Source organism: Blennius ocellaris (assembly GCF_963422515.1).
Source record: "Blennius ocellaris genome assembly, chromosome: 4".
Lineage (NCBI taxonomy): Eukaryota > Metazoa > Chordata > Actinopteri > Blenniiformes > Blenniidae > Blennius > Blennius ocellaris.
Genome location: NC_137653.1, coordinates 29,584,917 through 29,599,621, shown reverse-complemented (window position 1 = coordinate 29,599,621; position 14,705 = coordinate 29,584,917).

The window sequence follows — 14,705 nt, the reverse complement described above, 5'->3', positions numbered from 1 at the left end:
CTCACTGACATATGAACTATATTCAATATATTGAATCTTACCTTTTCACCGGCTCAGCGGGACAAAATGGCTCCTGTCAAACTGTCAAACTCCTCCAAGTGACTCTTCACAAGTTGTCCAGGTGGAGGGACGGACGCTGATTGGACAGTGACACGACCAATCACCTAGCGTTGCTATGGTTTCTGCTTCACTCTGATTGGCTCAACACTGATTTTGTCTCCGGACCCACGTGAACCTCGTTCTCTCTGCTCCGGGTTCGGCAAGTAACGGACCTGTTTCCACTTGTTCCCGCTGCTAACATGCTATTACACCCTGTTAGTCTGCTCATTGTTGCTTTATTACTCCTCATTCTTGGTTAATAAGCCGCCGTGACGCTCTGTGTCTGACTGAAGCTGCTCGTTTTCAGGACGGACCATTTATTCCCGCAGTTTTGTGTGACACGAACAATTATGCTAATTGCTAAGCTAAGCTCACGGTGGAAACTTTCTTCATAGTTTTCTCTCTTGACCTGGTTTAATACAAGTGGTATTGAGGTGGCCGGGTGTGTTTCGCTGCTGCGCACACTTCTCATTTCATATTCACGGTTTTCCCGTCCACCGACAGCTACCAAATAGCTGAACAAACCTCTTTTCACTCCCGGCTGAGAGTTTGGCTGGTTTCTCACTGTGTGACGGCTTCATGTTTAATATTCACATCGTTCATTGTTCACCATCAAGTCACTCTGTGTTTCCCGCTCTGCCGTCACATTGCTCTGTTGCTCTTCTGTGAGATTGCTCAGCTGGGAGATTGCTCTGTTGCTCCCTGTGAGATTGCTCAGCTCGGACATTGCTCTGTTGCTCCCTGTGAGATTGCTCAGCTGGGAGATTGCTCTGTTGCTCCCTGTGAGATTGCTCAGCTGGGAGATTGCTCTGTTGCCCGCTTGGCTGTGAGATTGCTCCTTTGCTCAGCTGGGAGATTGCTGTGTTGCTCCCTGTGAGATTACTGTGTTGCTCCCTGTGAGATTGCTCTGTTGCTCCCTGTGAGATTGCTGTGTTGCTCCCTGTGAGAGTGCTGTGTTGCTCCCTGTGAGATTGCTCTGTTGCTCCCTGTGAGATTGCTGTGTTGCTCCCTGTGAGATTGCTCTGTTGCTCCCTGTGAGATTGCTGTGTTGCTCCCTGTGAGATTGCTCTGTTGCTCCCTGTGAGATTGCTGTGTTGCTCCCTGTCAGATTGCTCTGTTGCTCTTCTCTGAGATTGCTCCCTGTGAGATTGCTCAGCTGTCAGATTGCTCTGTTGCTCTTCTCTGAGATTGCTCAGCTGGAAGATTGCTCACAAGCTCTGATAATTTCATATCACAGCAGAATACATCCTCCACTGTCTACTCTCAATGTATTACTACTTTTTGGATTGATTGATTGATTATTCACAATACATTGTCAATACATTTATCTACAACTACAAACTCCTGCTGTCAATCCACACACATTATTGTATAATATCAGAATGGCCACACACACACACACACACACACACACACACACACACACACACACACACACACACACACACACACACACACACACACACACACACACATACACACACACACACACACACACACACACACACACACACACACACTACCATAGAGTTTATTGTGACTTTGTGAGATGCTGCATGTCTTTTATATATTTGCTGAGATTTGTGGCTGATTGTGTATTATCATCAACTCATGTGTGTTTGGTGTAGCTGCAGGGAGTTGTATCAAGTCATGTGTGTTTTGTGTAGCTGCAGGGACTTGTATTAAGTCATGTGTGTTTTGTGTAGCTGCAGGGAGTTGTATCAAGTCATGTGTGTTTTGTGTAGCTGGAGGGAGTTGTATCAAGTCATGTGTGTGTTGTGTAGCTGCAGGGAGTTGTATCAAGTCATGTGTGTTTTGTGTAGCTGCAGGGACTTGTATTAAGTCATGTGTGTTTTGTGTAGCTGCAGGGAGTTGTATCAAGTCATGTGTGTTTTGTGTAGCTGCAGGGAGTTGTATCAAGTCATGTGTGTTTTGTGTAGCTGCAGGGACTTGTATTAAGTCATGTGTGTTTTGTGTAGCTGGAGGGAGTTGTATCAAGTCATGTGTGTGTTGTGTAGCTGCAGGGAGTTGTATCAAGTCATGTGTGTTTTGTGTAGCTGCAGGGAGTTGTATCAAGTCATGTGTGTTTTGTGTAGCTGCAGGGACTTGTATTAAGTCATGTGTGTTTTGTGTAGCTGCAGGGAGTTGTATCAAGTCATGTGTGTTTTGTGTAGCTGCAGGGAGTTGTATCAAGTCATGTGTGTTTTGTGTAGCTGGAGGGAGTTGTATCAAGTCATGTGTGTTTTGTGTAGCTGCAGGGACTTGTATTAAGTCATGTGTGTTTTGTGTATCTGCAGGGAGTTGTATTAAGTCATGTGTGTTTTGTGTAGCTGCAGGGAGTTGTGTCAAGTCATGTGTGTTTTGTGTAGCTGGAGGGAGTTGTATCAAGTCATGTGTGTGTTGTGTAGCTGCAGGGACTTGTGTGTTATCATACAGTGTCTGCAGCACCAAGGTTTGACAGATTGACAGCTGGTTGACACATTGACAGTTCTGAGCAGTTCTCGAGGTGAGTGGAACCACACCATCAGCACCATCAGCACCATCACTTGCTGCTCTCACAGTACCTTCACTTTAATGTGTGTCAAGTACTGCATCTCCCTCAATTCTACTACATTACATCAGGGTTAGGCAGGACGGGGTGACTGCCACAGTGTGTATTTCCTGAGCACATTACACATTTTGTCTCTGACTACACACAACTGCACTGCTTTCTTTACTTCTTTCACCAACAACAACAGTGATTCACCTGAAGTCCTGCCTTCATTCATTTCTGTCACTTTACTTCCTCCAGTCTGTGTGTACATGTTGTCACTGAGTATTACAATCAACCTGCAGCTAATGACTCAAGTATTCCTCTTTTGTATACATTAATACTGAAATATTCTCTCTGTGCATTTTACTTTATTCATTTCTCTTTATTGGCACGACTGGATCAAAACACTGACAAAGCATATTAATACTAACATTTACTTCATTGATACTAGTCACTGATACTACTACTGTATTACTTCTACAACTCTATAACTTGTACTTCACTAATATGTAGCTTCTATTGTAAAGAATACTGAGTCACAATCACTGCTCAGCTTTCTCCAGCTTAGGATTTTAATGTTTGATGTTGTTGAGAGTCATAATAATCACATCTGATGACGTTTCTTCATTTGAACTCGTCATATTCCATGTCTGTCATTCTAACTAATGTCTGTCTTCTTACAGACACACCCTTCATCCTCCTGACACTCCTCATCGTCACCGACCTTCATCATCAGATCACCGTTGACCATCACCACCATCCACTGATCTGCAGTTCATCACCTCATCGTTCTCAGGTCAGCGTTTCATCTCATCTCATTTTAACTCTTCACACAAGCTCTCTGATACACAAGCACCCCTGAAGGCAAACTTTAGAGCAGCAGTTTTATTCATCCTCACTTCACTGAGTATTACTACAATAAAACAACAAGACTCATTGTTCCAGGCTATTAGGCACCGAGCCCAAAACACCAACACTCTATTGTATTAGATTCTTTCTTTATTATTACACTCAATGTGTTATCAGCTCCAATGTTGAGCCCTCAACATGCTCAACAGCTTTACTACTCTGGTACATTCATCAAGGCTGGGGGAAATATTGAACAAAATGTAAACAATTACCACCCTGATGGCCACTATGTGCTCTCTAGCACCAACGACATGACCACCACGGCCTGGAGTCGTGTCGTGGAGAACTCAAACCAAAACTCTTGTTCCTGTCATCACGACCGACACATCCTGCACCCACACCCTTCACCTAAATCCTACAGGAAATCTGCACTTTGCCTTTCAAAATAAGATTTTCACACACTAAAGTCCCTCACATAAAGGCTCTTACCACCCATAACAAGGATGCCATGATTTTTCTCACCTCACATGCTAATGTGTGGTTTGTTCACAAGCTAACATGCTAATGTGTGGTTTGTTCACAAGCTAACACGCTAATGTGTGGTTTGTTCACAAGCTAACATACTAATGTGTGGTTTGTTCACAAGCTAACATGCTAATGTGTGGTTTGTTCACAAGCTAACATGCTAATGTGTGTTTTGTTCACAAGCTAACATGCTAATGTGTGTTTTGTTCACAAGCTAACATGCTAATGTGTGGTTTGTTCACAAGCTAACATGCTAATGTCTGGTTTGTTCACAAGCTAACATGCTAATGTGTGGTTTGTTCACAAGCTAACATGCTAATGTGTGTTTTGTTCACAAGCTAACATGCTAATGTGTGGTTTATTCGCAAGCTACCATGCTAATGTGTAATTTCTCGACTACCTGCCATGCTAATGTGTAATTTCTCGACTACCTGACATGCTAATGTGCTGTTTATGGACTACCTATATGCTTATGTGTGCTTTTTGGACTGGCTAATGTGTGCTTTGTTTGCAACCTAACTTGCAGTATTTAGGGGGCCTCGCTCGGCAGCAGGGGGCAGCAGGTGGCAGGCACAATAAAATTTCCGCGGGAATTTTCTAGTTTTTTTTTTAAACTCCCTTACCAGAGCAGCAGTATGTGCAGCGTCTCTGGATGCAGCACCATGACTCCAGAGCAGCATAGTGCCAAGTATAATAATATTAATTTCTCCTCTTTCTCTCTTTGCCTGGCTCTCCTGCATACTGTGTGTGTGTGTGTGTGTGTGTGTGTGTGTGTGTGTGTGTGTGTGTGTGTGTGTGTGTGTGTGTGTGTGTGTGTGTGTGTGTGTGTGTGTGTGTGTGTGCGTGTCATAGTGTGTGTCTTCATGTGTGTGTCTCAGCGAACCAGGATTTATTCAGTTTTTGTTGGATATTTCTTGGATTTTTGCGACAACTGACTGCAACGATGAGATCGTCTTCCATCACTCTCGCTGCAGCTGGGATGACCAACCTCCAAAACCAACAGGTGAGACAAGTTGATTCAATTTTTAGGATTTGAAGACTTAGAATTTAATAATTGCAACTTAAGAAATGCAACTTATTACTACCACATCAGGTGTTGACAGAACGTAGATCAGTATTACGGTAATTGCCGGTGTCGCCGTCGACTGTTTGCTTCGCTACGTCACGTTCGACGCCCCCGCGGGTAGAGGCGCTGCAGAAAAATGACAGAAAAGTGTGACTATAGTGGTGAAATCAGACATTATAATGACGAGAATCTGCCGCCATCTTGGTCCGGTCGCTGGGTGTGTTTGACGTCGGAGACGTTAATCAACACCAGATGGCGCACGAGATTTATTTGAACAAGTTATAAAATAATATGAATACGTTATAAACCCATACGTAAGATACAAAACAATAGGCAAGTTATCAATCAGAACAATATCTAACTATACTTTCCCTCCTCACCAGAGGTCCTAATACTCTCCTGTGCACTTATGTAGAGGAGAGTTCATTATATTATGACTTGAGGAATAAAAACAGGCATTTGCTTCAAAGTTGTTTTATTTTCCTTTTTTGTTTGTGCATACATTCCCACATGGAAAGAACCTATATGAAGATATATGCACATATATGAAACCTATATGCAGCATATATGCACATATATGCTGCATATATGGACATGTTTGACAATATATATGCATATATATGTGTATATATGCCACATATAGGCAAAATTGGAGTGCATATATGTGAATATACAGGCCTTGTAGGTCTCCTTTACTGCTTCTTTATTTCCACATATATATATAGCCCATATCTCACTTTGGCAACTGTCATATCAAGGCAATAACTAAGAACTAACTAAAAAACAATTATGCAAGAAGAACTTATGTATATGCGAACACATGAAATTGGTATCACATGTAATTGGCATGTTATGGAATTTAACTATGGCAATTAAGTGAGAGGAGATGGACAGCTATGATGTCTACATGTTTTCCAGAAACATTTATAAGGACAATTCTTTCTTGTATGAAGATAGATGAAAAGAAGGAAATGTATAACAAAATGGTTTGTCGTTTTCTTGATTTTGTCAATCAAGCCTTTTTTACAATTTCAAGTCACTTCCAGATTCACATTCCAGCTCATACACGTTCACCGTTACACCCATCAAATGTGTAGAGGCTTTAATATAGTTATGTTATAGAAAGAATGGAAATAGACACCCCACCCATAAAACTTATTTTTATTTTATTTGTTTAGAATCATTTCGTTCAAATACAAGCTCTTTTGAGTCAAGTGTAATTCCTATACTGTCCACTAGACGGCGCATGTCGCGTGTTGGTAGAGATCAGATCAGATGAGGCGCTGCAGAAGAAGAAAACATCCTAAACAGCTTCAAGGCATGTGCTCTCTCTTTTCTTTATCACAGGTTAGTAAATACTTAAGATTCGCAAATATAAAGAATATTATCTGGGTTTTAGTATGTTCAGGATAATATTGTGTGAGTAAGGAGTCGTAAAACTGAGTTGTACCGGAGTTTTTGAGTGAAATGTGAACCGTGTTGATGCTAACCTGCTAAGCTAATAATTGACAAGTATAAGGAACGTACAATGTGGATAAAAGTTCATCCAGACCAGTTTGGTACAAAGAACCACTTGATCACGAAATCTTGAAACGTTTTTCATACAATGTGCAATTTACTGGGCTTGATGTGTGATTAAATGTGCATATTTTATAGTTTATTACCAAATACCAGTATTGCTGTTGAAAACTGTATTGGATGCAGGACAGACATTCGAGGTTGAAGGCCATCACTGCCTCCTGAGCTTAGTTAATCACATTTTAAGCATGGTGACTTGGTTAAAACCAGATTTCATATTTCCATTGTAAAAATATCTAAATACTGTACAAGTGAAAAGCTTTTGTGTTTACACAGAGGTTAAAAGAGTAATTCATTGATAATTGAATGATTAAAAGGCATACATTAGATACAGTAAAATACATGGTTTAAAGGACAAGGTATGTAAGTTTGTATTTTCTGTTATCTTGTGGAATTGCAATGTAAGTTGATTGTGAGTAAGTTTTATTAATTATGACCACCTGGACTTTTGGACTCTTTAAGGCCATTTAGCATGTTGTGTTCTGGATTACTGTTGTTGATGTATGAGAGGAAGAAAACATCCTCTATCATGAAGTAACGCATGTGCTCTCTCTTTTCTTTATCACAGAGACAGGCTGGTTGCTTCACACATTCACATGTATGCCCTCTGAACCCCAGAGGAATAACAAATGCAATGTTTTCTGTATTGTCTTAATGCAGTTTTTAGATGAATATGGCTGAAAGGTCATTACAGTCTAAATGTAGCAACAAGGGAAAAAAAGTACACAGAACATACATTCAAGTAATCTTCATCATCATCCCACATCTATCTGAGCATTTCACTGTGGTTAACGGATTTGAAGACAATGTCAACATTTCTGTTCGCAGTTTTAACGAACAGACACTTTTCTTTTATCTGAGACGCTTGTATAGCAACTAAAGGCCCCAGACTTTTCCCTACAGGGATGAAATAACAAGGATTCTTAAATGGACCGCAGATGTCCTGTTTCACTTTTTGGTAGTACTTCCCCACATGGAAAGAACGTATATAAACATATATGTTTTAATATAGGTTTTGATATAGGTTTGGCATATATGTGACATATATAAAATTGGCCGTTTTCCTATATGTTATATACATATATGTACATATATGTACATATATGTGCGCATGTATGCACACATATATGTATATAACATATAGGAAAATGGCCAATTTTATATATGTCACATATATTCCAAACCTATATGCGCATATACGCACACCTATATGTTCCAATATATGCAAACCTATATGTGCCCATATATGCACACCTATATGTGCCCATATATGCACACCTATATGCACCCCTATATGTGCCCATATATGCACACCTATATGCGCATATATGCACACCTATATGTGCCCATGTATGCACACATATATGTACATAAAATATAGGAAAATGGCCAATTTTATATATGCCACATATATCCTAACCTTTATATAGGTTCTTTCCATGTGGGCCCACACTGGATGCTGTTATTTGCTCATATATATAAATATGTACCTATCTGTGCATATAGGTCCCTATATGTGCATAAAATATAGGAAAATGGCCAATTTTATATATGTCACATATATTCAAAACCTATATTAAAACATATATGTTTATATAGGTTCTGTCCATGTGGGACTTTCCATATATGCAGCATATATATTGTCATATATGTGCATATATGCAGCATATATGTGCATATATGTGCATATATGGAGCCCATATATTGTCATATATGTGCATATATGTGCATATATGCAGCCCATATATTGTCATATATGTGCATATATGCAGCCCATATATTGTCATATATGTGCATATATGCAGCATATATTGTCATATATGTGCATATATGCAGCCCATACATTGTCATATATGTGCATATATGCAGCATTTATGTGCATATATGCAGCATATATGTGCATATATATGGTCATATATGTGCATATATGCAGCATATATATGGTCATATATGTGCATATATGCAGCATATATGTGCATATATGCAGCATTTATGTGCATATATGCTGCATATATGTGCATATATGCAGCATATATATGGTCATATATGTGCATATATACAGCATATATATTGTCATATATGTGCATATATGCTGCATATAGGTTTCATATATGTGCATATATCCTCATATAGGTTCTTTCCATGTGGGTCCCCACTGCATCACACGGCTCCCCCTGCCCCACATCACAGACAATGAATGTCTTCACAGAGGAAATGCTTTCCTCTCCATCAGAAAGAATGACAGTGCACGAGTTTCTCCGAAAAGTACGCCAGTAGTTTTGTGAATGAACTATTTCACCATTAACCACTACTCTGCAAAAATATTTCACAGGGACACTATTTCTGAGGTTGCTGATGCTGTTCAAGGCCAGAAAATCATCATTTCTGATCATACACATTTTAGGCCTACCCAGAGATGTTTTTTAATGTGATCAGCATATCCAAAATATATGTCCGATTGCAGCTGTACACCACTTTGGGTTCCTGATGAAGCACTATATTATTATTATTACACTGTCGTATTATTTTTGTCTTCTCTAGATGCTACATTGAAGAAGTGTCCGGCAGCCAGCCGAGGGCAGATCAGCACATCTATCAATTCTAAGATCAACAAGATCAATTGCGTTTTTTTTCTGGTCAGTTTTTTGTCTTATTTTTATTCTTGTACTATTTGATTGTTCTTAAGTAAATAAATAATGTAAATTTCATTTTGGGCTTTTATTTATGTTGCCTCGTAGCCATGGATATTAATAATTTTATTAATATATAGGTAAACCTATTGGTGAACATATACGTGCATATATGTACCTATATGCATGTATATGTGTAAACATATGTGCATATAGGTATCTATATAGGTACATATATGTGTAAACATGTATGTACCTATATGTAGACATATAGGTACATATAATATAGGAAAACGGCCAATTTTATATATGTCACATATATTCAAAACCTATTTTAAAACATTTATGTTTATATAGGTTCTTTCCATGTGGGTTGAGTGTGTATTGTGTCTTCCTGTGGCTCCACAGGGGGTGACTGCTGTCGCTCGTCCGCCTAGGAGGATTGAGATCGACGTGTCCGGTCGGGACGTTCAGCTCCACAAAGCTTCCAAGGCCTGGAAGGCCGGTCCCTGCGCTGGAGCCGGAAGCTCAGGCCACCGAGGTATTGACACAAGTTCACAAGAGGAACACACTTAATATTCCTCAATACAATATGACTGGATGTGTGTTAAGTCCTGGCGTTGTTTGTGCACGCCTCTCACACTCCTGGAGGTTTTCTGCTGGGATTCACTCCCAAATGATGAGGCTTTTAATTTCTTTTCCTCATTTATTTGTGCAGGTGAAAAACCTTAAACAAGCAAACACCAGTGTAACTATACAAAATACAATAAACACTTCAATCAACAATATTTCAGAAATATGGCATAACAATTATAGTAAATTCACCAAGTATCCAATATATTAAATACATTTACTTTAAAATACAAACTATTTCAGTCCAGTTATTACCTATTCCTCAATTAATCATTTAACCTAAATAATCATGATATTTAATTCATTAAGCAGTATAAAATATAATTATGAGATTTGAAGTAATATAAATATACAAGACATTCTTTAAAGTGCATTTCAGCGGCTCAAGTGCAATTCATCACAATAATTCATTTTCTTTAACAATAGATTCCACATATTGTATATACACATTGATGTAGCAGCTCTTTACAACCCAAACAACAACAACACCGCGGTGAGATAAATAACATTTAGGCTGGATCAGCCACTGTCCACACCTAAAGTGAAACGAGCGCGTTGGAAAAAGTTCATATTTCTGAGCGCACACGAACACAACATGCAGCGTCGGCACCAAATGTCCGTGTGGAAAGCCAGGGTATCGGCTTCTTACCGGCAGTCGTCTCCAGTCTTATTTGGTGAGTGATCCTCCGTGCAGCTCACCAGTTTGATCGATCCCTTGATCGCGGCAGTCAACTTTGTTTTTCCGCTCTTCACCTCCCAACAGCTGATCACTTTCCCCCGGAAGCTGCTTCCACCCTAAATTAACACCTGGTGCGCACGGTGGGCTCATCACGGGGCCAGATGTGGGCTGGCTTAACGCCACTCGACGCAACAATGTGCACGTGAGCAAGCCAGTTGATTGATGATCTCAGTTATTAACCAGTATTTTCTGATCCATTTCCCCCCAGGAGCTTCTTGGGAAACTCCGGAGCATCCTTAACAAGATGACTCCGGAGAAGTAGGACTCCCTCTCAGCGCAGGTGACCACACTGCCCATGACCAGCCTGGCGAGGCTTCAAGGGGGTGGTGGAGCTGGTCCACCAGAAGGCCATCTCGGAGCCCAGCTTCGCCTCCACCTACGCTACGCTGTGTGGCAGCTTTGCTGCTGTAAGGAGGATTGATTCATTTCTGGCTCAGAGGAAATGTCCATGTCCCTGTTGGTCTGCTCACTGTCTTTGTCCGGTATGAAAGACAAGATACAGTTTGAGACCAGTTGGCGTCCTCCATGTTAAACGCCATTAGCGGTCCGCTTCTTCTCCTCACCTCCACCTCTGTCTCTGGTTCACAGATCACCGTCCAGATGGATGATGGGAGCTCTGTGAGGTTTCGCACCCTCCTCTTGGAGCTCTTCCAGGGGAAGGAAGGTGGCGCTGCTATTTGATTCATATTAATTCTTGTTTTCTTCAGTCCACGGAGCCTGAAGAACCGGAGACGAGCCCTGGGGAACCTCACCTTCATCGGGGAGCTCCTCAAGGCTGGGCTCCTGGGAGAGGCAGTTGTGGTCGGCTGCATGGACCGGCTCCTCCAGGACGCCACCGAGGAGTCTCTGGAGGGTCTGTGTCGGCGGACCACGACTGCCGGCCGGGAAAACCAAGGTGAGACTGAAAACGTGGATTTGTGGATTCAGCACAGTTTGCAGAGACTCCTTTGTTGTTATGAAACAGAAACAAAAAGAAACGTACATCTCAACTACTCTGTGTTTTTTTCCACCAGTCACAACTGGACAAGGTTTTTGAGGGAATCAACATCCTCCTCAAGACCCACAAGATGTCCTCCAGGACCAGATTCATGCTTCAGGACCTGGAAGACCTCAGAAAGGTGAGCGTTTGTTTACATGTTTGCTGGAGTCTGAAGTCCTGCAAAGCTCATGCTTTACCCTCCATTGAGTCATTTTCATGATTTCTTGAACTTCCTGAAACACAATATTTGTGTCCTGCTCACATCTTGATTGCTCGTCTACTTGAAGTCCAAGTCGTGTTTAATTCATGAAGAAACAAAGTGTGATTGGAGTCGATGCCACGTAAAACTAATAGAAACCCAAACAGTGTTTTTGTGACGTTATAGTTAGAAATATTGATAAATATTGAAAAGTTGTGAACATTTTCAGTCCTTAGAATTCAAAAGTGTGATTTCAATAGAAACCCTGAAGTCTGAGCAACATGAGCAGAATGTGCTTTGGTATCTGAACTGAAACTGCAGAAAACAACACGACTCATCAAAATCATTTGTTTTTCTCAGAACAACTGGGTCTCCAAGAAGACCGAGCAGGGACCCAAAACACTGGATGAGGTCCACAAAGAGGCTCGGGTGGAACAGGAGGAGAGCCTCCAGAAAGCTCGACGGCAGCTCTCTGGTGGGGACATCCAGAGGGAGAGAGGGGAGAGGGAGAGAGAGGGCAGGGAGCAGAGGGAGAGGGAGAGAGAGGGCAGGGAGGAGAGGGAGAGAGGAGAGCCTCAATAAAGCTCGACGGCAGCTCTCTGGTAGGGACATCCAGAGGGAAAGGGAGGAGAGGGAGAGGAGTGGGAGAGACAGGAGAGAGTGGAAAGAGAGCGAGTGAGAGAGCATAGATATAGAGTGGAGAGAGAAAAGACAGATAGAGCATAGACAGAGAGAGATAGAGCATAAACAGAGAGATAGAGCATAGAGAGAGAGATAGAGCGCAGAGAGAGATAGAGCGCAGAGAGAGAGAGCATAGAGAGAGAGATAGAGCATAGAGAGAGATAGAGCGCAGAGAGAGAGATAGAGCGCAGAGAGAGCATTGACAGAGAGATAGAGCATAGACAGAGAGATAGAGCGCAGAGAGAGAGAACAGAGGGAGAAGGCAGCTAGAGAGAGAGAGCTGAGAGCGAGACCGATGATGGAGCAAGTTCTGAGGCAGCAGAGAGCGAGAGGAGAGAGACCAAAGAAGACAGAGTTTCAAAAACTGTGCTGAGAAGTTAAAATAAAGCTTTTACTTCTCAAAAATTCATGATTTCTTCTGTTGATCATTGGAAGTGTGGTTTAAAGGTACATTTTGTGTGTGATGTAGTGAGCTGGTGGTTCTGACTGGGACCTTCTTGTCCAGCGTCCAGGTTCAGTTTTATCATCGTCCCCACCAGCAGCACTGGTCAGTAGAGGACGCTGAGTCTCTGATTAGTAACTCTGTCTCCTCCAATCACCATCTGATAGGAGACATTTGGTTTTATCTCAGCATTCTGACATACTGTATTGATGTGTTGTTTGAAAATAGACCGTGTGTGTGTGTGTTGTAAATTATAAGAAAGGTAAGCATTAAGTTGTTTTATGCTTTGACATTATTTGATTTCGACAGTGTTGAGATATATTGTATTTTATTCATTCGATTTTTTTTGCACTATTTAGCCTGTTGAGAGCCTTAATATTTTCAATCTGTTAAAGTTTGTGTTTCTGATAGAAGGTCATCTTTATAGTATTTTTCACTTGTTCTTTACAATGTTTTTGTATTTATTCTCTTGAAAAAGTAAAAACATCCTTTTGTCTAGATTAAGTTCCTTTTTTCCAAATCATCTCGCCAGTGGCACTCGTATATATATATATATATAGATATAGATATAAGCTATAGATACATAGATAAATGTATTATCGATAGATAGATAGATAGATAGATAGATGGAGAGAGACAGAGAGAGAGTTTCCTCTGTCAGAACTGAGTCAGTGCAATTTGAAGAGGAGCGATTTGCAGGAGCAGCTTTTTCAAATTGCCAAGAAAAGACTAATAAAATGTAGTCATTCCCTTAGTATCACAGCGTTTTGTCCAGTTGGATTGATATTGATGAGTAAATGTCTCCCTCTGCTGGTCAATAACATCCACTACATGAAGGCCGACTTTCCTTTCTGCGTCAATTAGAAAACGATGTTTCTCACACTGAGCTTTTCTTATCTCTCGTGTTTTTATTCCAGGTTGAGGGAATGTTCCGCCCTGCGTGATTTTCCACCCGGAAACTGCAGGCGTCGCTTCACTCAGCCTATTAATACTATTAATAGACTCCAGTCAGTGTCCTTCCAGCTGGAAAACCAAGGTGGAGTCCACCTTTAAACAAACACCACTGGTGCAAGTTTTCAGCAGATAACGTCGATATTTGGAGCCTGTTAATTCACTAAATAGAGGACTTCGATAGATTCACACTGTAGTTTCAACTATTTCGTCTCTCCAGAGGGACACATGCTTCAAGAACTCAATAACAAACTGTGATGCCTGTTAAAATCTTTCATTGTGTTTCAGTGTAGCCAGATCTTCATCCGAGTCTCAATGTTCTTCACGTGAAACCACACAGACTTCATTAGAGCTCCACAGTGCAGATGGAAGAAGTTAATGAATCCTAAACTGAAACGTTACTGGAACCTCATTTTGCAGTAATAGCCTCCACCAAGGGGTGGAGGTCCGACAGGCCTGTTCTGTGGACGGTGAAGCCTCGCATCAGAGTGCCAGTGTGATTAGAGATTGCTAAATAAAAAAAAGAGAAGCAGATATGTTCTGAACCACGGTGGTGACACTAAAGACACTGAAGAATCTCTGACGTGTTCAACACGGAAGAGAAATGCATTAGGTTATGTCAGAAAACTACATCAGTACAGTGACATACTGACATTATTGCTGTTTATAAAGTATGACTTTGTTGAGGAAACTGCTGAGTCAGCAGTGCAGTGGTAAAATGTCTCTGCACTGGGAGCGTTCTTTCATCTCTCGGCTTCGCAGGTCCCTCTATGGAGGCGACGCCCACTCTGTTGGCATGGA